This window comes from Sceloporus undulatus, chromosome 6, assembly GCF_019175285.1.
Source record: "Sceloporus undulatus isolate JIND9_A2432 ecotype Alabama chromosome 6, SceUnd_v1.1, whole genome shotgun sequence".
NCBI lineage: Eukaryota > Metazoa > Chordata > Lepidosauria > Squamata > Phrynosomatidae > Sceloporus > Sceloporus undulatus.
This window is the reverse complement of record NC_056527.1, coordinates 129695507-129711173: the sequence shown is the minus strand read 5'-3', so window position 1 is coordinate 129711173 and position 15667 is coordinate 129695507. Positions and strand designations below refer to the sequence as shown.

Below are 15667 nucleotides of genomic sequence, written 5' to 3'. Positions count from 1 at the left end.
ATCTACAGTATTCTATTGTTTGTATGTACAGCGCTGTGCAAATCTACAGTGCTATATAAATAAAGCATAATAATAATAATAATAATAATAATAACAACAGTGTCTCTAAAGCCCTAAATGACCCTGCATTGCCACCACTTTAACCCTTGTGTGATAAAGACCTTAAGACTTCTTTTCCTCCGCTGCCACCATTCATTCCAAGAGGGTCCACTAGAGGGAGACAAACCGGGCTGCAGGATTGCTTGGCAAATGGCAATGGCTAAGGCAGGAGTGCGCGCGCTCTCGGGGAAGGGGAGGGGAGGGTCGTGCACGCGCCTAGGGTTGGAGGAGGAGTGATGGGGCGGGGCCGTGGGCGGGGCCCGAGGGTGGGCGTGGCCTGCCTGACGCGCGGGAGGGCCAGGCAGTGAGTATAGGCTGCGCTGTCAGGCCGGTGTCAGTCTGATGAAGATTGGCATGCAGGTAAGCTGTCATTCAGGGGAGCCAGGCGCTGCGCCGTCGCAAGGCTTTCAGGGGCGGGCGCTGCGCTCCAAGCAGAGAGAGAGGCAGCCAGAGCAGAGGCTGCAGTTGCAGCTCTTGCAGCAGCTCTTGCAGCGGAGCAGAGGAGATGCAGCCTGTGCATTATCCCCCCTCCTTTCCTCAGGCTCAGGGACTTTGGGGTTATGCAGCCACACTGGGGGGGATAATCCGGGTTGAGAGTGTTTGAGAGCCACCATTCCCAGAATTCCATAGCATTGGAAACACTCTCAACCGGGGTTATTCCCTGCCACGGAACAAGAGGAGAAGGGGGCTCTGGTTTGTGGGTCTATTAAAAGTAGACGCTCCTTTGGGTTTCTTCTCAGGTTCTGGGTGAGAAAGAGGCGCCGAGGTTGACTGACTTTTTCCCTTTTGAGTCCCTTTTGGGGTCCCTTTAGGGTCCCTTTTATCCCCTTTGGATCCCTTTTTGGATCCCTTTTGAGTCCCTTTTGGAGGCAAAAAGGGACCCAAGCAGAGCGGAGGATTGGGAGAGCCTTTGAGACGAGAAAATCGAATAGGACCCACTCGGTCCTCTTTTTTCGTCCTCCATTTCCTCCTTCTCTCCCATTCCATCCTCCTTCGGGGTTTTCTTTCTATTTCTTTCTATTTAACCACCCTCGTTTTCAGCTTTTGTTTCAGGATGCCTTCCGTGGGAATCGTCCTCCCTTCGGAGGTGTTTTGTCCTCCTTTTTGACGTTCGGGACACTTGGTCCCTCTGCTTTTTCTGGGGCCCACAAGGCTCGGTCCTCCTTTTCCGGGACATGTCCTCCATTTTTGCCTTCTGTCCTCCCTTCGGAGCCTAAGAAGTATGGATTTACTATGAGCAATGTGATTTTATTATTATTATTCAATCAGATGACATTATTTACTAGGTTTCTAGCTGTTGTCTGGGTCTGTCCTCCAAGATCAATTGGCTATGAGTCATTTTCCCCTACTATTCTTATATATTAGTTACAGGATTTACTAGGTTTTCGGCTTCTGTCTGGGCCTGTCCTCCACGTCCTCCCTTCGGAGGGCATGGCTATTTGTCGGAGGGTTTGTGGCTTTTCTTGGCGTCGGTGTGTCGCGTCCTCCATTTCCTGGGAGGGTCCTCCATTTGGGACCTCTGGGAATGGGGCCAAAGGGGGAGAAGCTCGCCTTTGGGAAAGGGCTCCGGGGAGGAAAGTTGAAGGGAAAGCTTGAGGAGGGGGCGCTGAGAGAGAGAGAAAGAGAAAGAGAGAGGCCTTTGGGGGGAGTTGTTGCGGGGCAGAAGGGCCAGGATAATAACCACCTTTCAGGTAAACCACTCCTGGGTGAATGGGAGCGAAATAGGAGCCAAACAGCGCACCTTTTCTACCTGAGAGACCATCCACACTGGGGACATAATGCACTTTGAGAGCGCGTTAGAAGAGCTCCATTGCACGGACTCCCCTTAGACTCGGTCCTCCTTTCCCCGGACGCGTCCTCTATGACCTCCCTCCATTTGGGGCTTCTCTGCCTGGCGGAGCTTTTCGCCCCCCTGGTCCCTGGAAGCCCTTCCACTCCGGCGGGGCTCCGTCCTCTTCTTCCTCCGGGGCTCAGAGAACCCCCTGGCCGCCCTGGGCCCTCCAGCTGCCTGGCGAGGCTGCCTCCCCGGGGAAAGGGGGCTCCGGCGGGCTCTCTTGCTTCTTGGAGGGGACTTGCAGCCCTTGCCTTCTCTCGGGACATGGCTGGGAAAGAGCAGCCCCTGGGCCCCCTCCTCCTCCTCCTCCTTCTCTTTCGGCCCGGAGAGCTTGGCCCTTTCTTCTGCCCAGGAGGAGACAAAGGGAGGCGCCTCGCTCTGTCCCTGGAAGGGAGGCCGAGGCCGAGGGATGCCCGAAGGGATGGGGAAAGGCTGGGGCAGCCTGGGGGGCTCCTGCCCAGCTCCTTCCCCCCTTCCTTCTCTCCCTCCCCCCCTCCTTCCTTCCTTCCTCCCCTCCCTCCCGCCCGGCCCCCCCCAGGCACCCCCCCCCCCCGAGAAACCCTCCACCTGGAGCCCTCCTGGCTCAGTGCTCGGCAAACCTGGGAATAGAGAAGGCTCCCCCAAGCCAGCCTCTTCCCAGGATCCCCTGGCCTTAAGCCCGGGGGGGGGGCATCCTCAAAGGGGATGATGGCTTCTGCCCTTCTCTCCCCCCGGGGCTAAGCCTCTGCTTCGCCTTCCCTTCCTGCCGGGGCTTGGCTCTGCCTGGGAAAGCTTTCCCTTCCGACTTGGGGGGCCTACCCTGCGGGGGGTTTGCGGGGATGCTTTAGAAGCGGAGGGGGCCTCCACCGGAGGAGACCTCGGGAGACAACAACGGACTGTTGGCGTTGGTTAAAAAAAGGTCCTTGCAAACTAAGGAGGAAAGGAGAGAGCCTTTCCTAATTTGTTCCTGTGAACTAGACAGTTGTAGAATATCCCCCCCCCCCAGTTGTGCTGCCTGCATCCGCACTGCAGAAATATCCCGGCTTGACTCCACTTGAGCTTAACTTGTGAGGAAGCCTACTTCGGATCGGGTTGCGTACTTCGAAATAGTCGGGAGACGCCTGTTTTGCTGGACGACCGGAGTTTCAGTTCAGCACAACATTGACAGTAACAGGGGTCTGTTGCTTGAGGATGAGAGGGGCTTCCCAAAGCGCCCTTCCCACCTTTGCCTTTGACAACCCTACAAGTTGGCTGCATCCACACTGGAGAAATAACCCGGTTTGGCGCCGCTTTAACTGCCCTGGCTCAAGGCTATGGAATTCTGGGAGTTGGAGTATGTTGTGGGGTCCAGAGCAGAGCTCCCAGAATCCCATAGCCTTGAGCCAGGGCAGTTAAAGTGTGGATGCAGCCTTGGTTGATCCAGTGAAGAACCTCAGTGGCATCTGGGTGACAGTGTCTCCCCTCCCTTTGGTCCCCTATGGCTTTGGCCACATGCCACAACTATTTTGACTGTGGTTACCTTTCCAAAGGGTCCGAAAGCTGCACTCGATTAACTCCAAACCGGTTTGCCTCAGTAGCAATAAACTGTACCAAAGACATCTGGAGTAAGCAGGTGATGAAATGGGAGGCGAGGGTTGCCTGTGGCTTGGTCCCTGGTGAGGCTGAACAGAAAAGCTGACAAGTAGGGCTTGTGATTAAAAACAACAACAAGAACAAGAGACACACAAGCAAATAGGGTCTGTCTGCCTGGCTGCCTGCCTTTTTCTTCTTCCAACCCTGCCATGTTTCCCATTTGTGTTTGTGGGGGAACATGTTGAGCAGTCAGAGGACCCCTTGCTTTGGCCTAGCTAGATGGATTGGGAAACTGACTAGGGTTGGACTACAATTCTGGGGACCAGGGTTCGAGTGTCGGCTCGGCCATGAACCTGACTGGGTGACTTTGGTCAAGTCACATACTCTTAGCCTCAGGGGAAGGCAATGACAAACCTCTTCTGGACAATTCTTGCCAAGAAGGTCCCATGATAAGTTGGGAAAGACTTGTAGGCACAGAACGGCAACTGTGCCCACAGGCTTTTCTGGAATGAAAGTCCAATGTGGCCGTTAATAATATATTAATTTATATACCTCTTACATATGTTTCTTTCCATCTCTTTGGGAAAGAAAGGACTATCACTAAAGCAGGAGATAGTCTGCCAGATGTTGCTGGACTGATGTCCTCCTCCACAAAGGTCTGCTGGCTAGGGCTGGCTGGGAGTTGCAATCCAATAACATGTGGAAGGCTGCATGATCACCACCCCTTCTGTAAAGAGCTTGGCTGTGCATAAGTAGCGCCTATTATTCATGCAAAAACCCTATGAAGTAGGTTATGCACAGAGTTGAGGAATGTCCCAAGGTCATCAGGTGGTTTTCAAATTCTGCTCCTCCTAATGCTTAGGACTTCAGCTCCCATATTTCATTAACATTGGCATGCTAGTGGCACCTCTGGAAACTGCTGGGACTCAAGGAAGATGAAGGCTAAACATCTGGAAACTGAGAGTTTAAGAACCGCTGGTTAACTGGCTTCCTGCATGAATGGGATTGAACCAGTGGCTCTCTAGTTGAGGGTGGCTCCTCAGTTGTTAGACTAGTGCTACCATCAATCCTGACCACTGAACATGTTTGCTGGGACTTTTGGGGATTAGAGTCCAACAGCACCCAGGGATCCATAGCCTTGTCAGCAAAGACTTCATCCACTGCATCTCTCTCTCTCTGCATTTTGGTCTTCAAAGCTTTCAAGTGAGTACATGCAGAAAAGAACTTGCTCACATTTAATTAATTAATTAATTAATTAATTAATTAAAATATTTTGAACATTTTTTTCCTGTTTAAAACAACCAGGAATATTTTAAGCAGTCAAAATGCATTCAGTAACTCAACAATCAAAACATTTTAGCAATTTAACCATTAAAACAGTTTAGTAGGATATGATTTATGCAGCACTGCCCAAGTATATGACATCCCAAGGAGTAACTTAAGCAAAAAGTTCCCTTGTTCCAAGGGACCTGACGTCTTTGCGTTCTTAAGAATTTAGGACAATTCTTTCTGAAGCTGAAGAAGCAGCTGTTGAGATTTTGCACAAATGCTTTGCATCCAACATATACTTGAGCATGGAAGAGCAAGGGTATGCTATCTGTGCCCTTCTACACGTCTTTTCATGTCCCACTCTCCTCAGATCTTCCCAGCATGCAGTGAGGAAAGATGGAGCTGCATCCCAACAGCATCCTCAGCCCACAGTTTTATGTCAGCTTTAGAGATTCAGAGGCCGGGCCTTCACTGTTTCAGACACAAACATCTACAGCCTGGCCTTCAGGAACAGCTGCTGGCTCCAGTTCCATTGGACAGTGAATCTGCTTCAGATTTTAGTCCATGTGTTGAAAGAGCTGTCCAGTGTGCTGAACCAAGTAGCACAATGGATGACTACTTTAACGTGCACAACAAAACCTGGAATGAATATGTTGCACCACTGATATTCGAACCACATGCTGTCATGTGAATGCTCTTCATAACAAGAAACTTCTGTCCCTTAGTCATGCATACAGGCATGTGCATTTATGCACACCATCCCAGGCTTACAACATACTTGCTAAAATAAATGCATATTAGGTAGCAAATGGAAACTAATGGTGATGGGAGCAAAGGTTGGTTGTCATTTCACAGAAAAGATAGAAATTAAGAGTTGTGTTGTTATTGTTGAGTTGAATATAGGTTTGGGATATTGGAATATTGAAAAGGGAAATAGATGTTTGTTTATTTTACTGTGTGAAATGTGTATAATTGTGTCTACATTTATACTCCGAGGCCAGAGTATTTGCTTTGCCTGCAGAAGTTACAGTCTTTCATGTCGACAGGTAGAGCTGGGAGTGACTCCTACTTGAGAGGTTGCTGCCAATCAGTGTCAACTGTATTGAGTTAGATAGATCCACAATGTAAGGGAGCTTTCTGTTTATCTTTCTTTCCTCTTCAGGTGTTCTGTCTGGCTCTCCTTGCTTCATATTTTATTCTCATAGCAAGCCTTCAGTGACTCCACTTCTCATAGCAGGTAGACAGAGAAAGGGACACAATATGGCTCTACTTTCTCTGCCCTGGGCAACCCTTTATCTATGGGTAAGGTCTATAGTGTAACTCTACGAGGGGCAATTTGAATTGCACTGCTCCACATGATCTGGAACCTTGCCTTTTCAGGGCTCATGTGTTCATTGGCTTATTCAGTGCCAGGATATTTGTGATAATCAGCAACAACTGTTTTGTGAATGGACAGTGTTAATGATCCTTCTGTATTTCATTTCCCTCTGACCCCAACCAGCACCATGTATGTATTGCAGCTGTAACTGAGGATAAGACTCCCTGCATCAGATGAAGTGGACTGTAATCCACAAAGGTTTATATCCTAATACATCAGTCTTCAGGGTGCTACAAGGCTCTGAAACAAATTTACACACATGCTCCTCTAGATATTATTTTATTTTGATGCTGTTTCAAGTTTTTAATTTAATGTTCACTGTATATTAACTTGTTTCCCAGTATACTGGTGAGATAAATTATAGGATTTATCCACACTGCAGAAATAAAGGGGCCTGACACCACTTTAACTGCCATGATCTCTGTTCTACAGAATCCTCAGATCTATAGTGTAGTGATGGGCTTTGAATCCTTTTAAATGCAATACAAATGTTAACCCCTTTAAAAGCACTGCAAAAGATGTGTTCAACTAAAATCGAAGATTTATAATTTACTAAATGGCTAAACTGACATAGTGAAGAGGAAAGCATTTTTAGTTTCACTAATGCTTCCCCAGGAGTTTGAAGGGAAGTATGTCTCCACCAGGTTAGGTGCCTGCCCCAGTGAAAGTGACCAGGGCCTTCTGAGGGTTTCACCGAGGATTGGGATGGTGAGTCGATAGTGAAAACATGGGGAGTAGTGGTGTAGCTGCTATGGGAAGAATTGGGTAATTCCTGTTTTCTTTTTCTTTTTTGAACTAGGGACTCAGTGTGGGGAGAGACAGCATGGTGTAGTGATTTGAGCATTGGACTATGACGCTGGAAACTAAGGTTCGATTCCCAGCTCAGCCATGAAACCTACTGGGTGACCTTAGGCAAGTCACACTCTCCCAGTCCCAGAAGAAGGCAAAGGCAAACCCCCTCTGAACAAATCTTGTCAAAAGAAAGAAAGAAAGAGCCTTAGGGTTGTTCTAAATTGGAAATGACTTGAAGGCACAAAACAAGAAGTGATTCAGTGTGATTCAAGAGACTACCGGCAATGATGGATGAATTATACTCTGGATAAAACGTGCAAGAAGGTTGTCAGTGTAACTTTAAATGAACTTTAGAGTAATGGATTAATCTTAAATGCCAGACTAAAAGCATATTTTAAAAACTGCATTTGTTTCTTACATACATGGATAGTATGGGGAGAAACTTTTAGCTACTTTATACAGCATATTGGAGTATATAGGAGACATCCGTAGTTCCCTGCTAGCACCCTTCTTTCCTTTCTATTTCCCCATTGCAGTACCTGCCAAAAATGTTAACTATGTAAGTGTGTAAATGCACACATACACACACACAGCACTTGGAATCAAAATAAACTGCGATATGAGGTGGTGATTGACATAGCCTAAGTGTGATTTGTTGAGTTATTTTGGAAGGTAACTTCTGTTCTCCATGAGTGTATAACATGGTGGTGGTGGTGGAGGGGGGCTCAGGATTGCTTTGAGTACTTCAGAGCTAAGTTTCCTAATTCTGAAGTGATTGACTTTAACCCTTCTTTCATATTTTTTAGAAGGAAAGATTTAAGAGGGAAAACTGTCTTAAGCAGAAATCAGACAGTGCAGTATATGCCTCAGTCTGGGTTTCTGCCAGAAACCTTAAGATCTATATCTCTAAAGGTGATCTTATCAGATAACAGGGACGTGTTATGTTATTGTTATCTACTGATCCCAAACATTTTGAAGACGCTTTCTATGGAGCCAAACTACTAATCAACCACTGGCTATTCCAGGGCTGGGGAATCTTTGCCTTTCCATTATTCTGGACAACAACTTCCCCTATTCTGCAACAGTAAACCTCCTGGTTGTAGCACATGAAACCCAAAACATCTGGAGAACCAAAGTTTTCCCATCCTTCTGCAATGGCATTCCATAGACTTGGTGAGAAGCCCTGGTCATTCTGATCCTTTTAACTCAGGGGCTGGAATCATATGGTCAGATGTTCTTGGACTGTAACTCCTCCTAGCAGTCTTGGCCAGAGTAGCCAATGTTGATGCATGGTGGGAGCTCTAGTCCAACAATATCTGGAGAGTCACATCATTCCCATGCCTGTTTTAACTGAAATGGCTTTAGTTTGAATCTAGAACTTCTCATTGCAAAATGTGTGCTTTATTCCAGAGCTGTCACATGAGACAAGTGTAGGTGACTATTCAAAGAGTACATAAGTTGAACTTTACTGTCTGTCCCCCAATTGCTTTCCACCTCAGAGCCAAGTAGTAGAGGCATGGGCTCTTGGGGCAAGAGCATAGCCCTCTTGTATCCCATAAATCATATCCTTGTACAGACCACAAAGTGTATCTGTCCTGTTCCCTCCTTGATTTTTTTTTCTTCTTTCTGGAAGGGAAATCTTTTCAACTATATGGAAATTTGAATGCTGCCCAAGGTCAAAAGGCCTGGAGCACAACTGAGAAGAGAGTGAAGGACTGCAGAACAAAGCAACTGTTTAAAAATATTACATTTTTTTTTTACAATGGAGCATATATCCAGTGCATACAGTGAATGTTATGCATGTGTGTATTTCTTTGCTCCATATCAGATCCACTGAGGAAGGTGCCTTAAGACTTCGGTATTTCTGTTGTATTAGTCGCTGTACATTTCTTCCTTCTTTCTCACAAGTTGTTGTGTGCCTTCAATTCATTTCTGACTTATGGCAACCCTATGACAGATTTTCTTGGCAAATTTTGTTTAGAAGGACATTTGCCATTGCCTTCCTCTAAGGGTGAGATAATATGACTTGCACAACCCAATGGGTTTCTAAGACTGAGTGGGGGATCTGAACCCAGGTCTTCCAGAGTCCTAGTCCAGCACTCAAAGCACTACACTTCATTGCCTTTTCTTTCCTCTTGTATATTCAATATTTGAAGCATGCCCTTAATATATGCAGAGTCAATGGTTCACAAAAGCCAAGAGTAGTAGTGGGCTAATGGTGTCTCTTTGCAGACCCCAAATGTGTTTCTTGTTCTATGCCTTTGAGTCATTTCTGACTTATGGCAACCCAAATGAGAACCTTTCTTGGCAAGATTTGTTCGGAGAAGGTTTGCCTTTGCTTTCCTCTGAGGCTGAGAGAGTATGACTTGCCTAGGGTCACTCTGGGTTTCCGTACCTGAGTGGGGTATACAAACCCTGGTCTCCAGAGTCTTAGTCCAATGCTTAAACCACTATACTACACTGGCTTATCCCAAATGTTACAAAATAACCAAATGGTGGGTCCATTTACAGCTGCAGTTACCAGAATTATCATTTTAGATACTCTATAGAAAATAGCCACTAGAGGGGGATGAGAAACACTCTGCTCAAAGGTTGCATACTTGTTTGCTCTTAGTCAATGATTTTGGAAAGAAAGAAAGAAAGAGAAAGAAAGAAAGAAACTCAACAACATTATAGAAGCCCAGTATGGTCTACTAAAGGCTGGTGGTGTATTTTCAAGATTTTCTTTGCTGGTAGGCTTTCACATTTTTGTAGCAGATCTTCTCTCATCCCTTTATACCACAACTCTATCCATATGTGCACTTTTTTTGTCCCCCAGATTTTGTGCCTTCATCTCTTGAATCTCTTTTAAATTCTTGCCATCCCGAATGCCAATGTCATGTTCTCCGTTGGGCCATAGTTATGATGTTTCTTCTTCTGGAGCTTATTTTTAAATGGGAGTCAAAACCATTTTTGCAGCCATCCTCCAGACACAAGGGATTAGGTAAGGAAAGCACCTGGACAGGTTTGGTTGGGGAGATTTCCTTGAAAAGCCCAGTGACTTGACTGAACCAAATTCTCTTTCCCTTCTCCAGTCCCCTTGACAGAATGGGTTTTATATTTCTGAATCAGCTTGGTACAAGTGTGATATGCAATCTAATCTTGTAGCATGTGATGTGAACTCCTGCTCAGTGTACCTGTCAGTCAGCCCTGTCCTGCCCTTTTGCAGAATACTCTGCTCCTTTCTCCAGTCTTCTATTTTCTCTCCAACATCCAGCAACCGTCCTTTGCCCACTGAAGATGGTGGGTCCTCATTGGGATGTTTTTTGGGCCTCTCCCACATTGGGATTCAAGAGAACATGTTTGATACTTCAGCAGATTATAAAGCTCTAATGCATAGATGGCACCATTCTGGTTAAAAAAAGGATGAGTACTGAGAGAATGAGTTCGCTAACAAGTTTCGGGTGTTTGTGTTTAATTAGCAGATTGCTTGATATATATATACACACACACACACACACACACACACATATATATAGGAAGGGAAGAAGAAGGATTTGTAATCAAAAGTGTGAAGGTTATTGGAACTATCATAAATTGAAGTAAAAAGTGTAGATGTACATGTTGATTGTATGGCTAGAAGCCAAGTTTGGCTGAGATCGGTAGTGATTCCTAAGTATGGATAGTTACTCCCAGGTATGCATGCACAGCCCTGCAATCCAAGGCAAAAGAGCCAAATGGAAAATTGGTTCAGGTTTAGTGGTCAGCAAAGTTTTTAAAGTTCTTTTTGGACTATAACCGCAGAATCTCCCATTGATATTTTGTCAGGCTGTGGCATTATTTCAGGCATTGGCAAAATACAGCCTTCCAACAAAAATGACCCCCCCGCCCCCCATCCAAAGATAGGAGCCTCCACAGGGACCAGCAGTTGTGGACCACTTTGCTACTCAGTGCACATACACAAAGAGAAACTGCTTTGTTATTTCTTTTGGAAGACTCCTCCAGGGTCCAACCTTTCTAAGAGGTTGAAAGAAAATGTCACAGAAGTTCAGTTCAGCCTTGGCTTTAAGGCAGAGTTTAAATTAATAATAGAGTATACAAAGGTATCCTCCTTACCCTTTGTTTATTATAGAGATGGAGACTAATATATTTAAAAGCACGTTGGGTGTGAGTTTTAAAATTTCACATCTTAACAAATCCTTCCTGAGCCCTTTCTCCCAAAGATTAAAAGTGGAATTGGTCCCATAGCAAAACAACATACAATAAAAATCTTGCCATGGCTTAAAATGCAAGAGTCAAAGTTGTTTTGATTTGTTTTTCAATTACACAAGTATGGGGATGTCTATATAAACATTTCAGAAGTGAAAGTTTCTTCCGGGAGAAGCAGGGAGCCATTGACACGTAGGCTTATTTTACAGGTTTCTACAATGAAACACAATGTATAAATAGTTTAATAAAAATGCAGCGGCATTGACATAATTACTGCTGCCGCAAGTGCAGCTTCAGCAGAGCTTGCAATGTGTGGCTTTGTAGAGATTGTGTGTGTGTGTATGTGTCTGGACTGCAGCAGAGCTGCCTTTCCTTGGTTTCTGGTTACATGAAGCTTCCATGAAGGACCTTTATGCAAAGACCTATCTCACTAAAAACACATCCCTCCATGTAACAAGAAACCTTAAACCAAGCAGGATATTTTAAAACTGAAGCAATGAAGATTAGATTAACTCTCCTCCAAACCGCTCTCTTCTGTTATTATTTTTGGCTGGAATGTGGAGGAAGGCAGCTGTCTCCAGCAAGGGTCAGAAGAGTCAGTTTGGATTTCAAATATGGGGTGGAACTGCATGTTTCCCCCTCTTGTTTTGTTTTTAATTTGAATGGCTTGAAAAATAACAGTGGTGGATTCTTGGATCTGTGTATTGATAGAAAAAAAATCCTCAACAGTGTTGTTATGGAAAACCATTTTGCTATCTAACTTTTGTTAAACCCTGTTTTCAAGTGTCATGCCTGAGCACAGCTGGGTAGCTTGTGGCCCTATAAATGTTGGGAGTACAAAACCCATCATCTCTCACCCTTGGTTATGCTGGCTAGGGTTGATGGAATTGCAGTTGGATAAGCCTTGGATGGCTACAATTGGCCACTCTGGAGTAGACTAATAAATATAAATTGGTAGGGTGGAACTGTGTCTTTATCTCAATGATGTTTTGGGTCTATGACTCCCATTAGCCCTAGTCAGTATAGTTAATAAAAGATTGTAAAGGTGCAGTCCAAAAAACATCTGGAGAGCTACTTGCCTTCCCCAAGATAAGGTGGCCTTGTCGTGTGCTTTTACTCACACTCAGTAGGACATGAATAGAAGCTTCTATCTCTGTCATTTCAGGACAATAATTAAATAGGTCTCCTAATTGCAGAAAAGTGTTTTTCACATTTGGAAGCTGCTGCTGTTTCCCAATGGAAGGCAGGAAGGGAGGGTAGGGACAAGGCTGGTGGCAAGACTTAATAATTGTGGCTCCAACTCCTATACACAAATTGCTGTACTCAGCTCAGGGAAAAGCCTGAACAGTGCTATATTAACTTGAAGAAGATCCAGATACAAACTCTGTATTTGTTCTGCTTATCTTCAGGCCTGAGGGGGATTAATGTACCATATTTCCTAAGTAGTCTCATGCATCTAAAGCTGTCCCCTAGCTGTTTGCATTCAAAATTGTACTAGTAATTTTAGTAACATTTGTTGTATGTACAGGGGTGTCATTAGGAAGTGTGTGTTGGGGGGGGGGTTTCAGACACCTCAGAGCAGGGGGTGAATACCTGGTGGGATAGTCAATCCCCTCTCTCCCCACAAAAGCCCCTCTTCCAGCCAGGGGTCTCTGCCACCCATCTGCTGGTTATGCTGGTGGGGATGAGGTGTTGCTGCTTCCCATGGCATACCTTGGGTATGCTTTGATTGAGAGTTCCTGCATGGCAGGGGTTTGGCCTGGATATGATTCTACGCCACGTCCCCAATCTGTTTTGGGGCTCTTACTAGAAGTGCAGTTTTTACTGCACAAGTGATTGTGGAGCCTTTTTTACAACATGTGCAAGTTGTTGCTTGACAACAACTTTAAACAAACTTAAATGTTGCAAACAAATGGAGCTAATAAGACTGTTAGTGCAAGTTCGGTGAAATATAATTACACATCCAATGCCAATGAACTGGTTAAACAAATCAATTTTGAAACCTTCCAATCAAGTGCATGATACATATTTTTCAAAATGCATATAATTATTTTAGCATAGGAGTGCTTGTCATTTGCAGTTTATGTCTTACAGGCTTTTTTTTTTTGTAAGACATCTTATAAGATGACACTTGTGGTAGTATGTGCAGATCATCTAAAATACAACGTGCTTTGTCTTTAAAGTTAGTGTCACCCACATTCATCTTAATTAAATCTGAGAATATGATAATTCAGCTACGGTTAATCAGATGCCACCTCTCAAAAATAATTAACAGAAAGTTATACCATTTTGATTGAAATTTCTTGCTTTAAAAAGGGTATCATTTTTAAGGTTTCTTGTTGCTTTGGGGCAGGTGTATGTAGCAAGTAGATTTCAATCTACTGATATGTCTCATGGTTACTTAAAGTAGGATGTGAAAACTTTTTTTACTACTAATAAGTCTGAAGAATAGCAAGTAAAATGGAAAGGTAACAAAAGTCTCAACCATGCCTGACTCATCTTTGTGTTTATCCCTTCTATTATCTGACTATTGCTTTGTTCAGATCTTCTGGCCACACTGAAAGTTACACTCCTTCAGTATTTGTATACACAGGGTCCTCATAGCATGGATAAAGTAACTGCCGCTATTGCCCCCTATCCTCTACTATTTTGCCTTTGGCTTTGATTGGTGGGCTTGAGGGTTTTAGTAAAAATATGTAGCTCTTACAAGTCCAGAATTGCTGTACCAGAGCTTGGAAAGCTTCTTTTGAAAAGTTATTCGTTGGCCCGGTACATGCTGCCAAGAAGTGGCGTCCAGGCGTCAATTCTAGGGTTAGGGACTGTGCACCAACTGCACGCTCCCTAACCCTAGCATGTCATGGCATCGTCATAACAGTGGCCTCCCATCCATACAGGGGCCGCCATTGTGACGTATGCGATGCGCAGCATTCTTTTATAATGGAATGAAATGTTACAAGATGCCAAATTAATATTCAGAACCGGGTGAATATGAATATTGGTGACATCACTAGAATTAATGTGTGATTCTTAGTTACAATCATCAAGAATTTAAACGTTAGGGAAACAGCTTGATAAGTACATCGGAGAAAGGTAAGGGAGATGTTGGCTTCTGGCTGTCAAGCTCCATTTCTCAGTAGCTTCATTATTGATGATATGGTAGCTGCCAGATTCTATGTTAGCATGTAAGAAAGAAAACTTCCTCCTTAGCCAGTAAAAGCATCCTTTTACCCTTAAGTGCTAAAACCATGACTTATGCAGCAAGATGAATTCTGATTTTGGTTCAACAAAATGAAGTGGATTAGCACTGAGAACCGGACATCTCACTGAATTAAATATTTAACATACATTGTTATGGCAGAGTATTAATGTATTATATGCCAAAGCCTTTTAAGTGCATGGTTTTGTCCATCTGCTGCTGCAGAAGTTTCTGATAGTTGGCAGGATAATGGTGTGTTGCAGGGCAGATGTCGGGAGGAGGCTCGGCTCAAAATCAAAATGTGATCTATATTACAAGTAGCTTCAGCTCCAGGATTTTCATGCATAGGAGACAGCAGCTGTCTTCTGTTATTACTCGTACAACGGAAAGTTGAGTCTGGCTTTCAAAGCTGGTCATATTAAATGTCAGGGGGAAAATGATACTGATATGTGTTGGAAAAAAATGTCACCTCTTTAATCTTTACCCTGATCAGGCAACTGAATGGGCCCAGTTCTCTTTATTTTCTTGCCGGTGTTGCCAACACATGCAGTAGGTTGGAGGCAGCCAGTCCAGAAAATTGTGCCAATCAGTGTATTAGCAAAGTGATTGCTAGTCTGAAAGTACATGAGAACAGCCATTGGAAAATCCCCTTCTCTTTCCCTTATGATGCTTGCAGTTTATAAATGGAGGAAGGAACTTCCAAGATGCTTAGATAATTTGCCAGTGGGGATTTGTGTGGGTTAAGGAGTGGGGAGATAATAGGAATATAGACTGAGTTAGGGTTTGTAGGAGGGGGTAAAGATATTCATGGTTTTTCCACTTTTGTGAGGGTCCTTTGCTATGAACCTGAATTCAGGGCTGACTGTAGAATGAAAGAAAATGGTCCTCAGCAAGGAATATATTAATCTGTTTGATTCCACTCAGATTCTGATTTTTCTATGAGTTTGAAATGCTTTTTAAGTGTTTGGACTTTTTTTAATGTACTTTTCTGGATATGCTTATTTTTCTATGTAATTTTGCATGCTGTGCATTTATAGAGACAATCCCCCCATAAAGTCAATTTTGAAAAGGTATTTTCACTAATATATATATGTCTTTGTGTGCACCATTTGCATAGCAATATTTGGAAAAGTTGTGAATATTGGAATATAATTGTATTGTTTATGGATTTTTTTGGCTTGGGGAGTGCAAATTAGGTAAATGTTAATTTAAATGCAAACTATGAACACCCCATTCGTTGCACACTGGTTGGACACTGAAAAATGCTTGCGATGAAAAGTCAGAACTGCAGCTAGAAGTAGCAGTAGAGTTCCAGCAGATGGCAACCTTCATTTTGAATCATAGGAAGCCTGTCATGTGC

The 15667-nt window shown here is 44.2% G+C and overlaps 1 protein-coding gene across 6 annotated transcripts in view; it reads left to right on the top strand.

The window, feature by feature from the left end:
* Positions 1-397: 397 nt before the first annotated feature.
* PKNOX2 (PBX/knotted 1 homeobox 2) overlaps positions 398-15667 on the top strand; it is a 262424-nt gene continuing 247154 nt past the window's right edge. For 5 of the 6 annotated variants that reach the window (XM_042476172.1, XM_042476171.1, XM_042476181.1 and 2 more), the window contains exon 1: positions 398-459. The gene's annotated coding sequence lies outside the window, so the exon portion shown is untranslated. Of the gene's footprint in view, positions 460-9885; positions 9907-15667 lie in introns of those variants that run through there. The other variant, XM_042476167.1, reaches the window with a different exon arrangement.